The sequence below is a fragment of the Oryctolagus cuniculus genome, chromosome 13 (assembly GCF_051225735.1).
Source record: "Oryctolagus cuniculus isolate XC-2025 breed Fujian yellow rabbit chromosome 13, ASM5122573v1, whole genome shotgun sequence".
Classification (NCBI taxonomy): Eukaryota; Metazoa; Chordata; class Mammalia; order Lagomorpha; family Leporidae; genus Oryctolagus; species Oryctolagus cuniculus.
In genome coordinates, this window is record NC_142879.1 from 106,027,467 (window position 1) to 106,037,846 (window position 10,380).

The following is a 10,380-nucleotide window of genomic DNA, read 5'->3' on the forward strand; positions in this document are numbered from 1 at the left end:
CCCGGTTTGGGCGTCGGATTCTGTCCTGGTTGCCCCCCTTCCAGGCCAGCTCTCTGCTGTGGCCAGGGAGTGCAGTGGAGGATGGCCCAAGTGCTTGGGCCCTGCACCCCATGGGAGACCAGGAGAAGCACCTGGCTCCTGCCATCGGATAGGCGCGGTGCGCCGGCCGCAGCAGCCATTGGAAGGTGAACCAACTGCAAAAAATGAAGACCTTTCTCTCTTTCTCTCTCTCTCACTGTCCACTCTGCCTGTCAAAAACAAAACAAAACAAAAGAAGTAGATTCATTGCAAAGAGCCACTGTGCCTATGATATTCAACCAGTTAGTGCCAATATCCTTTGTCAGAGGTCGTTAAGTATGACCTTAGTGGACTCAGGACACTCTCTGAGCTTGTGTCTTCATTTCCCCTACGGTGAACCCACGTCATTACCTGTGTCTCAGCTCCAGATCTGTCTGTCCTGTGCCCTGCCTCGTGCTACTGGAGATGGGCCCTGCGCTGTCCCTCCCACGCTGGCCAGACTCGAGGGCAAGAGAGAGCAGTGCTCTCCTCCCTTTCTAGTGCTGCTTGTTCTTGCTGCATGGCCATGGCCTCCAAGAGGTGGCTTCCTCGTGAGCAGTGGCTTTCTGGCCAGGGGGACAAGGGAGACTGCCCACAGGGCGAGCCTTCCCAGTGAACTCCACCAGTGCTGCCATGAGCAGTTCCTGCCAGCCAGCTCTGGCCTGTGGCATCTCAGCAAAAGTCTGCAGCATCTAGTGGGCTACAGGTGCAGCCTGTCGGACGAGGTGACTCAGCCCTGGAGTGGAGCTGTTTCTGGTTCTTCCCCTATGGTGCCCTTGTCTGGCTCTGGCCCTGGCTGTCTGCCTTAGACGAGGTGGCTGTGGTGTTGGGCTCTCCTTACTCCCGTTAGCAGTCAAACCCTGGTTATTAAGGAGCAGCTTTCACATCAGATGTTCCCAGTGCCAAGTTCCCAGTGTGGTTCCTGTTCCCTGATGGGGCACCAGCTGCTACAGAACCCTGCATGAAGAGGCCATCGGTGGCCTCTGACCCACTGGGCCTCAGTTGATTGGTTGCCTCCTCTTTGGGACCCCATTTATGATCTGACTTTGGACATTGCTCCCTGGTGCTGACACGGAGACCTCATTTTCTACTGGGCCTTATGATTCCTCCAGGGTCCCCTCATTCCCTGCCATGCCACTGGCTGGGTTGCAGCTTCCACCCTTCTCCCAATCAATCCCTCCCCGTCCTTGTCCAGGAGGGGTGATGGGTCAGGTTTGAACAATCCCAGTACTAGGATCTGTCTGTGGGGTGGCGTTAACTGCAGAGCAGGGAGTGCAGTTTGACTCGTTGCTGTTGTTTGAAGGGAAGATGTTGAAATGGCTTATGGAACAACCCTAAGCCTCAGTGACCTCTAGGCTCTGCCACTGAAGGAACCCTTGGGCGGGCATTGTAGCTCAGTGGTTAAGCTGCTGCTTGGGATGCCCATGTCCCATTTCAGAATGCCTGGTTCAAGTCCTCTCTCTGCTTCTGATCCAGTCTCCTGCTAATACGCAACCGAGAAGGCAGCAGTGATGGCCCAAGTACTTCGGTCCCTGCCACCCATGTGGAAGACCTGGATTGAGTTCTTAGCTCCTGGGTTTGATCCAGCCCGGTCCTGACTGTGGCAGGCATTTGGGAATTGAACCAATAGATGGAAGACCTCCCTCTCTCCTCTCCCTCCCTTCCTCCCACTCCCTCTCCCTCTCTCTCTCTCCCCTCCTCTTTTCCCCCTTCCCCCTCTCTATGTAGCTCTGCCTTTCACATAAACAAATAAATATAACTTAGAAAAAGAACTCCTTGAGATTATAGAATGGAAACTTCCACAAGTGTTGTCATTCCTGAAGACTTACTGTGTGCCCAGCCCCACGTAATCCTCTTCATACATCCTGATATATTTTATTCTCGCAGCGGGCCAATAAAGTAGAGCTATCGTTTGTATCCATCAGTGTTTTCCAGAGAAACAGAGCCAGTAGGATGCATGTATATAGAGAGGGAGTGAGAGAGTGAGATTCATCTTGAGGGATTGGCTCATGCAGTGGTGGGAACGAGCAAATCTGAGATCTGTAGGGCAGGCTGGCCAGCTGGAAACTAAGGCTGGATTTCCACTGTTCAGTTTGTGGGAAGCCATGGATTTGGACTTGGTTTCTGTACCAACAAACCAAATCAGTGTGGAGTTTTATCATAACACCAGAGCTTTGGTTGGGTGCAGAAGTTCCAGTAGCCAGTTTACTATGTGCTAGACAATCGAGTAACCAAGTCGTGACCAACTGACTGGTTGATTTTCAAAGCTGTAGCCAATTAACTTGTTTACGGCATCTTTCCTCTGGCATTCTCAGAACTTGCTCTGGTTCTGGGCTCTGCCTTGTTCCTTCACCACTGGCTTTAGCTTTCCTTTGCTCAGCTCACACAAACTCTGCTGAATTTAACTGCTCTGAGGAAGTTTCCATTTTAACATTATGCTACCATCTTGCAATGGGAAACCTAAGGCCTTCAAATGGCTGGGTCAGTCTGACTCCTGGTAAGAAGAATAATCACCAGAGCTTCAAGTCGACTGATATCAGTCACACCTGCAGAATGCCTTCCTTGCAACACCTAGATCAGTGTCTATGCAAACAACTGCGCCCTGTAGTTCATCTGAGCCAAAACACAGAATCAGCCATTGTTGTCCGCCCCTTGTCAGCTTGCCTCTGTTACACATCTACATAAACCACACTTAATCTCCAAGTAAACTCAATGGCAAAGTCATGCTTATGCCTAATGTACTACAGCCAACCTATGTACAGTCAGTGTAACCCTTTCCTCAGAAGAGGTGATCACCCTTCTCTATCTTCAAGCACCACTGGATCTGCCAGACCACGTGGCCAAAGGACACAGCCCCCTGGACAGCAACCAGGACCCCTGGCAAAGCTTCCCCCTGTTCTGGGCCACACTCAAGACTAGCAGCTATGGTGGTGGTGGTGTGCAGGCGGAATCACAACTTATCCTATGCCTTAGAAGGGAAATCAGCGTGTCTCACCCTGCTGAACCTCACAATTTTCCTGAGATGGAAGGTCCTGGAACTTTTGTCAGGTTTAGTTCCCACCTGCAGACATACAAATGTGTTACAGATAAGTCTAGAGTTGTCACTACCTCCTGCTCACTACCTGCACACAGCATAATATCATAGTGTAATGGACCAGTGTGATGTCTTCTTGGAAAGGACAGGAGATTAAGGTCTTTGCATATTAAATGATGACATGGGGCTGGAAAACTGATTCAGCTCTGCTATAGGAAAATGAAGAGCATTTCTGGCCTTACAAGCTGGGAGCCAGCTGGTTCTGGTAGTCTTTGCTAACAGGTTCGCCAGATCCACGGCTGCATGCCAGGTACCAGAGGCATGTCATTTTCTTGGGCTAGGAAACACATTTGGAACAGCAGCTGCAGTTGGCTGAACACCTGGCGAAGTGTGTGACTATCTCCTGTTGTTCAAGACCCACCGGTCTTGTGCCCAGGCCAGACAGGACAGTGGAATGGGGATGCCGTGGCAGTCATCGTCCTGGCACCCTCTGAGGCCGTTATGCTGCTACTGGTTTCTGCGACCCCCATGGGACGCAGTGTACGCCTATGAGACAGGCTCCGTGACTTCCACCTGCCACTTAATACCACTGTGGCCCACCCCCCACCAGTCAGCAAACAGCGTGGGAATCCAATCAGCGCTGAGTATTTCTGTTCTGCTTACTCATTTTTGAGCTGGGGAGAATGACCCCAGGATGGGTGCGGGGTACCCCTAGATGCACTGCGAGATGGACCTGAGCTAGGACTCCATTGATCCCGTGACCGTCATGAGCCTCTCCTCTTGACAGTGGCCCGCAGGGACATTGTGTGCTTCCTGGGATTAGCGCAGGTTCAGAGCCAGTGCTGAGTCATGCTTCCCCTGTGCACAGTCACCCTTGTAGAAAGCTGAGGTGCTGCGGCAGGGGAAGAGGCTTTTCTAGATCGCTTCAGGCGTGGAGGACTTGGACGGTAGAGTGTGTTGTTCAAAGTTGAGGAGCGATTGCTTTGCCTCCTGAGTGGGAGGACAGCATGGTGGAGAGGAGGGGAATGCCGGGAGTAGCCCCTCCTAGTCTGACGGGACTGTAGGGAGGAGGAAGGAGAGAGAGGTAAGCAAGGGCGTCCGCCCCCCAGGTTCCCGTCACCCACCTGTCCCATGTGTCTGCAGAAGACCAGGGGTATGGGGAAGATCAAGGTCATTTAGGCTCACAGCATATTTCCCTGGCACTGGGAGCAGAGGGGACTGCAAATCTTGGGGAGAAATTCGGAAAAGTTCATGGAAAAATGGACTTAAAAGGTGTGCACGTATTTTCTATTGAATTTGTGAGTGAGTGCAAATGCAGTAACTGGATTACTAGGGTTGTGTTGTTGTAATGGCATGTGGGCATCTCAAGCAGCGTCTTAACTGCTGAGCCAGACGCTCACCCCCAGCCAAATGCTGTTCTATGAACAAAAAAAAGATAAGCTATTGCCTTCTCCCATCTCCACACAAGGGGTCTTCAAAAAGTTCATGAAAAATGCATGTTATAAAAAAGCTCTCCATGGATTTCAGTTTTTTTGCATCAAAATAAATTTAGGTTTTCATTTTTTCTTTCATGAACTTTATAAAGAACCCTCAGCCCAACAAGAATGGAGTCGGGGAAGGGTTGACCACTGTACGTGAGCCCCCCCAGGAAGGAAGAGGGGCATTGGTTGGGGTGGGGCTTCGCTAGGACACACAACAGTTGAGAAACCCCACTGGGCAGATATTAAGGGTTGATACCCTGGGTAGGCTCCCAGGGCAGTGTCTTGGATTGCACTCTGTGCGTTTTCACTTTTCCATGAGCCCCCTGGCCGATTCTAAATCTGACTTTGGAGAATATGCACTTCTTGGTGGAGGAGCTGGCTTGTTCCTGCTTAGTAGAGGCTGGGGGCCAAAGGTCATCTCCCGTCTCCACCAACACTGTCTCTTTCTTAGGGTGACCAGTTAATCTGATTTGTGGCTGGTGGATGGCCTTTATTCTGTTGTAATTAATCATGCCTTTTTCTCTCTTAAAATGCTCCACTTTGGCTCATAAATTGTAAAGTGACCCTGTTTGTTACTGTTTTTTTTTTTTTAATCCCATAAATTTTTGCAAAGTCTATTTTTGAGCTAGGCGTTTCTCTCTTGATTAATTTTGTGGTTTGTTGATCCGATCGGGCTCCTGCGAGTGCACGATGCCCTTGTTTACTTTTGCGTGAAGGATTTACTGGAACCTGCTCGGTTTGGTCTTCGGTCTTTACACTGAGGCTGAGGCTGAATTTGCTCCTCTGGCCCAAATTATTATTATTTTTTGAGTTATCTTTTTCTCTTTCAAAACTTTTGAAGCTTCAGCTTTTACTAGGTGGAGTTGAGAAGTTTTTCCATCTCCCATTTCCTTGAAAGTTCCAGAATTTATTTTCAGAGGTCACCTCTTCCTTGGAATATCTTGTCGTATTTTTTTTTTTTTGACAGGCAGAGTGGACAGTGAGAGAGAGAGACAGAGAGAAAGGTCTTCCTTTGCCGTTGGTTCACCCTCCAATGGCCGCCGCGGCCGGTGCACCGTGCTGATCCGATGGCAGGAGCCAGGAGCCAGGTGCTTATCCTGGTCTCCCATGGGGTGCAGGGCCCAAGCACTTGGGTCATCCTCCACTGCACTCCCTGGCCACAGCAGAGAGCTGGCCTGGAAGAGGGGCAACCGGGAGAGAATCCAGTGCCCCAACCGGGACTAGAACCCGGTGTGCCAGCGCCGCAAGGCGGAGGATTAGCCTAGTGAGCCGCGGCGCCGGCCTATATCTTGTCATATTCAGCCAATGGTTGACTAGCGCAGTTTCAACATTCTGTTTGCCCAGTTTTTATCTAAAGAGGCAGATTCATCAAGAACAATGTCTACCTACCAAGTTAATTGCAAGCGACACTTTTATCAAACTTTTTTGTTTTTATGAACAAGGCCAACTTCTAGTTACAGGTTGTTTTGTTTTGGACACCAGCAGCCCAGCTCTAAGTGCACGTTGCATTATGTTGTGTGACAGCACTCCACTTGGTACCAATTTTATGTGTTAGTCAGCTGTCTTTAGGTTATGGTATAGTAGAGATAACTCATGTTTTTCAGTGGCTTGTAATTAAAATGTTTGATCCCTCATCCTTGTTCCCTGTTGCCTGCCACATGCAACAGTGCCACTTGGCTCTGCCCTAGTACCTTCTTGATGGGGTCCAGACTGGAGGAGCAGGTTTGATAAGGACTAAAAGGGTGAAGGAAGTCAGTTGGAACCTGGGTTCTCTGTGCCATGGTCCTAGGAAGACAGAAAATATTGTCTCTCCCGGATGGATGTTCCTATGATAGAACTGAACTACTGCAGCTTTTCAGAGAGACTTGGCAGGTGTTAACTTCAGACCGCATGTCACTGTGTACAGCAAGTCCTATGAGTGACCCATGTATGATGAGAAGTCTTTTATGTGAACAGCAGGACTTGTGTCCCCAAAACTCACGCAGATTAAACCACTCACAGAGGGAAATGGGGCATTTGTACTGCTGACCCTGGGGTAGTCCAGATCCATGTTGCTATCCAAGTGTCATTTAAAAAAAAAAGATGTATGTATTTATTTGAAAGGCAGAGTTATGTGGTGGGGGAGGGATGGAGGCAGAGAGAGAAAGGGGGGAAGAGAGAGAGATGGAGGGAGGGAAGGAGAGAGAGATACAGACAGACAAATATTGAGTTTCCACGTGCTTGTTCACTTCCTAAGTGGCCACAATGGCCAGGCGTGGGCTAGACTGAAGCCAGGAGCCAGGAATTCCATTTGGGGCTCCCATGTGGGTGGCAGGGCCCTAAGCACTTGGGCCATCTTCCTCTGCTTTTTCAGGTGCATTTAGCAGGGAGCTGGATCAGCAGTGGGACAGTCGGGATTAACTGGTGCCCATATGAGATGCCACCATCTCGGGGTGTAGCTCGACCAACTTGTCCCAGATGTCGTTTTTATTACTGCACCTTGAATCTCACATGCAAAGGTTTTCTTTGCATGGTACAGTGTGTGATTCTGAGGTTGAAACATACATGATATTGGCCCAGAGGAGGAGGAGGAAAGAGAATTCAGGAGGACCAAAGAGAAAGCAGAAAAGGCATGGAAGAATGAAAGCCCTGGTGTTTCTAGGTGGGGGAACCGAATGGCTCCTCTCGTGTCCACGAAAGGCGGCTCCCCCTCCTGTGACTGACTTGCAATGGAAATGTGTTCTACCACAAGTGTCACGAGACATGGCTGTGCTTTTTCTTTCCAGGAATGTGATTAGTATAGCACTTTGCCTATATTTATCCATCTTCACTTGATCAGTCTTTTTTATTTCTGGCATGTACGATTTTCACATAGAAAAAGAGGAATTAGAAACCAACTTGTACCCTTCATCATCTGCCTCCCAACCAACTGACACTGAATCAGAACACATGATGTACTTGAAGCTGGCGCTGGTGCTTTCTTAGAAACAAATGTTTAAGGAGAAAATAACCAAAATTAGACAGATATCATTTTCTGTTCTCATAATTATTCAGGGGCTGTAGCAAAGAACATCTCATCTCGCTTGCATTGTTTAGAATATTTCTGCTTTCCAGGTGATGGGTCCATTTCTGATAGGAGACTTTCGCTCAGGTATGTTTTTAAACAGAAAGGTGCTACATTTAGAGCAGAGGAACAGTGACTAACTGTACATGTGTATGGAGAGAGATAACTAAGCAGCAACAGAGAAGACGCTGTCTTCGCACGTGAGAGAGAAAGCACAGACGACTGGACTTTCAGGGCTTGCTAATCCACAAATGGTTTTTCCTCAGCCCTTCAGAGGTGTCCGAAGAGCTGTAGCCACTGATTCTGCAGGCTTCTGTTCGCAGGGTGCCCAGGCCATGGGATACAGATGGGAAAAGGCCCCTCATTTGAGAGAGGTGCAGGGATGAGGCAGGGAATGCAACCCACTCCCTCCCTGCTGCCCTGCTGTGCTGTTCCTGCTGCTGTGGAGCTGCTTCTGGGAGCTGGTGCTTTGAGGAAGGTTCCTTGCGCCCCAGCCCTTTCCCATCAAGGTTTCCCATTGTACAAACCGGGGGTCCTGGGCTACAGCTTTTCTCGGTGCAGATACTGGCCTGGGACAGAGCCTGCATGGCCTAGTCTCCAGGCCCACCCTAACACCACTTCTCTTTGAGAATAGGATGGATTAAGAGTAGAAATTCTCCCCCAGGCCAGCTGGTTCAAACCAGAGAGATCCAAGATGGCTGCCAATGTGATGTCAGCAGATCTGAAGCTCTGCTAGAACCTCATTTCCGTGTTAAAAGTCACTCTGCCGTGACAGTTGACAATCGTCATGACAACCAGCAGGGGAGATGATGAGAGGACAAAAAGAAGGTGGTTCCCTGGTTCTGAGAATTATGCGGCCCCTTTCCCAGAAAATCCATGAATCTCTCTCTCTCTCTCTCGTTAGCATGCTCCTCCCCTCATTCCTGTGGCGCCTCAGCCTCCAGCAAGTGCAATGCCCCTGCTTCTCCAGTTTGGCCACTGAACAAAGCTATGCTGGTGAGAGTCAACTTCCATTTCAGGATTGGCTTTGTGACACGGAAGGGACCACAATGGCTGGATGTTGGGGTCCCTCCCCGAAAGAAAAGGTAATGATATGATGCCTACAGGTTTTGAGAGGGCATTTTAGAAAAAAAATATTTGAAAGACAAAGTTACAGAGAGGGAGGGACAGACAGACAGATTTTCCATCTGCTGGTTCAGTTCCCCAATGCTGCAACCACCAGGGCTGGGCCAGCCCGAAGCCAGGAGCTTCATCTGGGTCGCCCCCAGTGCATGGCAGTGATCCAAGCACTTAGGCTGCCTTCTACCGCTTTCACAGATGCATTAGTGGGGAGCTGGCTGGGAAGTGGAGCAGCTGGGACTTGAACTGGCATCTACATGGGATGCAGGCATCGCAGGTGGCTTAACCTGCTGCACCACAATGCTGCCCCTGAGAGCTTTTAAAGCTTTTGAAATCAGCCCACATGTCAACAAGTGTAGAAGTAATGTTTGTATTTGAGATGGCCATCTAGTTACTTCAGATGAGAATGACAGAGGAATGGACTGACGAGAGGATGTCACGTTGGTGAAGTAACCAGTAACTGTTCTCTCTCTCCTTCAGAGCCCTCATCTTCCTAGACCTGACTCTCCCGCTAGTCTGACGGGTGCAGCGTCTCTGCTCGCTTCCCACTTGAGCCCACTTCTGGGATGCTCCTATGTGGTCCTTGGAGTGCATGACCTAACCTGGCTCCTGGTACTGAGGGAAGAGCTGTAGGGAGCGGGAAGCATGCTGTGTGAAGGGGAGCACCTAGCTCTTTCCCTAATGTTTTTGCGGACGTTCAGCCTCCAGGGCCTAAACTCTCTATCAAGGCCTCCCTGACTCCTTGTCTGTAGTTATGTTCATGGGTGTGTTATCATACCAAGGCAGTGGGTGAGGGTACTTTCAAAATTTCATGGAAAAAAATGGAATTTATAAAAATATGTATTTTATTTGAAATGCAGAGTGATGGGGCGCAGGACAGCGAGAGAGAGCCTCTTTTGTCTGCTGGTCCACTCCCTAAATGGCTGCAATGGCTGGGGTTGCGCCAGGCTGAAGCCAGGAACCTGGAACTCTACCTATCCAGGTCTTCCATGTGGGGAGTAAAGGCCCATGCACTTGAGCCATCTTCCACTGCTTTCCCAGGAACATTGGCAGGGAGCTGGATAGGAAGTGGAGCAGCCAGGACTTGAACTGGCGCTCTGATATGGGATGCCATTGTTGCAGGCAGTGGCACCCCACTGGGCCACAATGCCAGTGCTGGAAGGAAAAAATGGAGTTAAAAGATGTTTATTTTTGTGCAAAAAAACTTTTGAAATTCATGCAGTTTTTTCATAATACACATTCCTCATGAGCTTTATGAAGACCCTTTGAATGCATGGACTTCAGAATTTTCTTTGTAGCAAAATAAACTTAACATTAGATTCCATTTTTTCTACAGCTGCTTGAAGTACCCCCGTCAACTCTTACGGGCCTGCGCGTCCTTGCAGACGTTCATCTCTGTCAGCACTGTTTAGGAGATCGTCCGGGCCGTGTCGGTTCCTATTTGGGCAGAGCTCCTCTGAATCAAAACCAGTAATCCTCTTAGGTTCTACCGCTGCAGCTGATTTCCCATTTGCTTGTCTGGGACCACTTCTGACTGAGCAGGTATTCCTGTAAGTCGGCACTGTGAGGACACAGGTGCCTGAGGATACCAAAGCCAAGGGTCCACACGGAACTCCTCCCCAAGCTGGGCGGGCTACATAGCACTC

At 49.6% G+C, this 10,380-nt stretch overlaps 1 long non-coding RNA gene across 1 annotated transcript in view; it reads left to right on the forward strand.

Moving 5' to 3' along the window:
• The window catches only part of LOC103350865 (uncharacterized), a 71,013-nt gene that overhangs the window by 42,342 nt on the left and 18,291 nt on the right, over nt 1–10,380 (forward strand). The window lies entirely within an intron of this gene.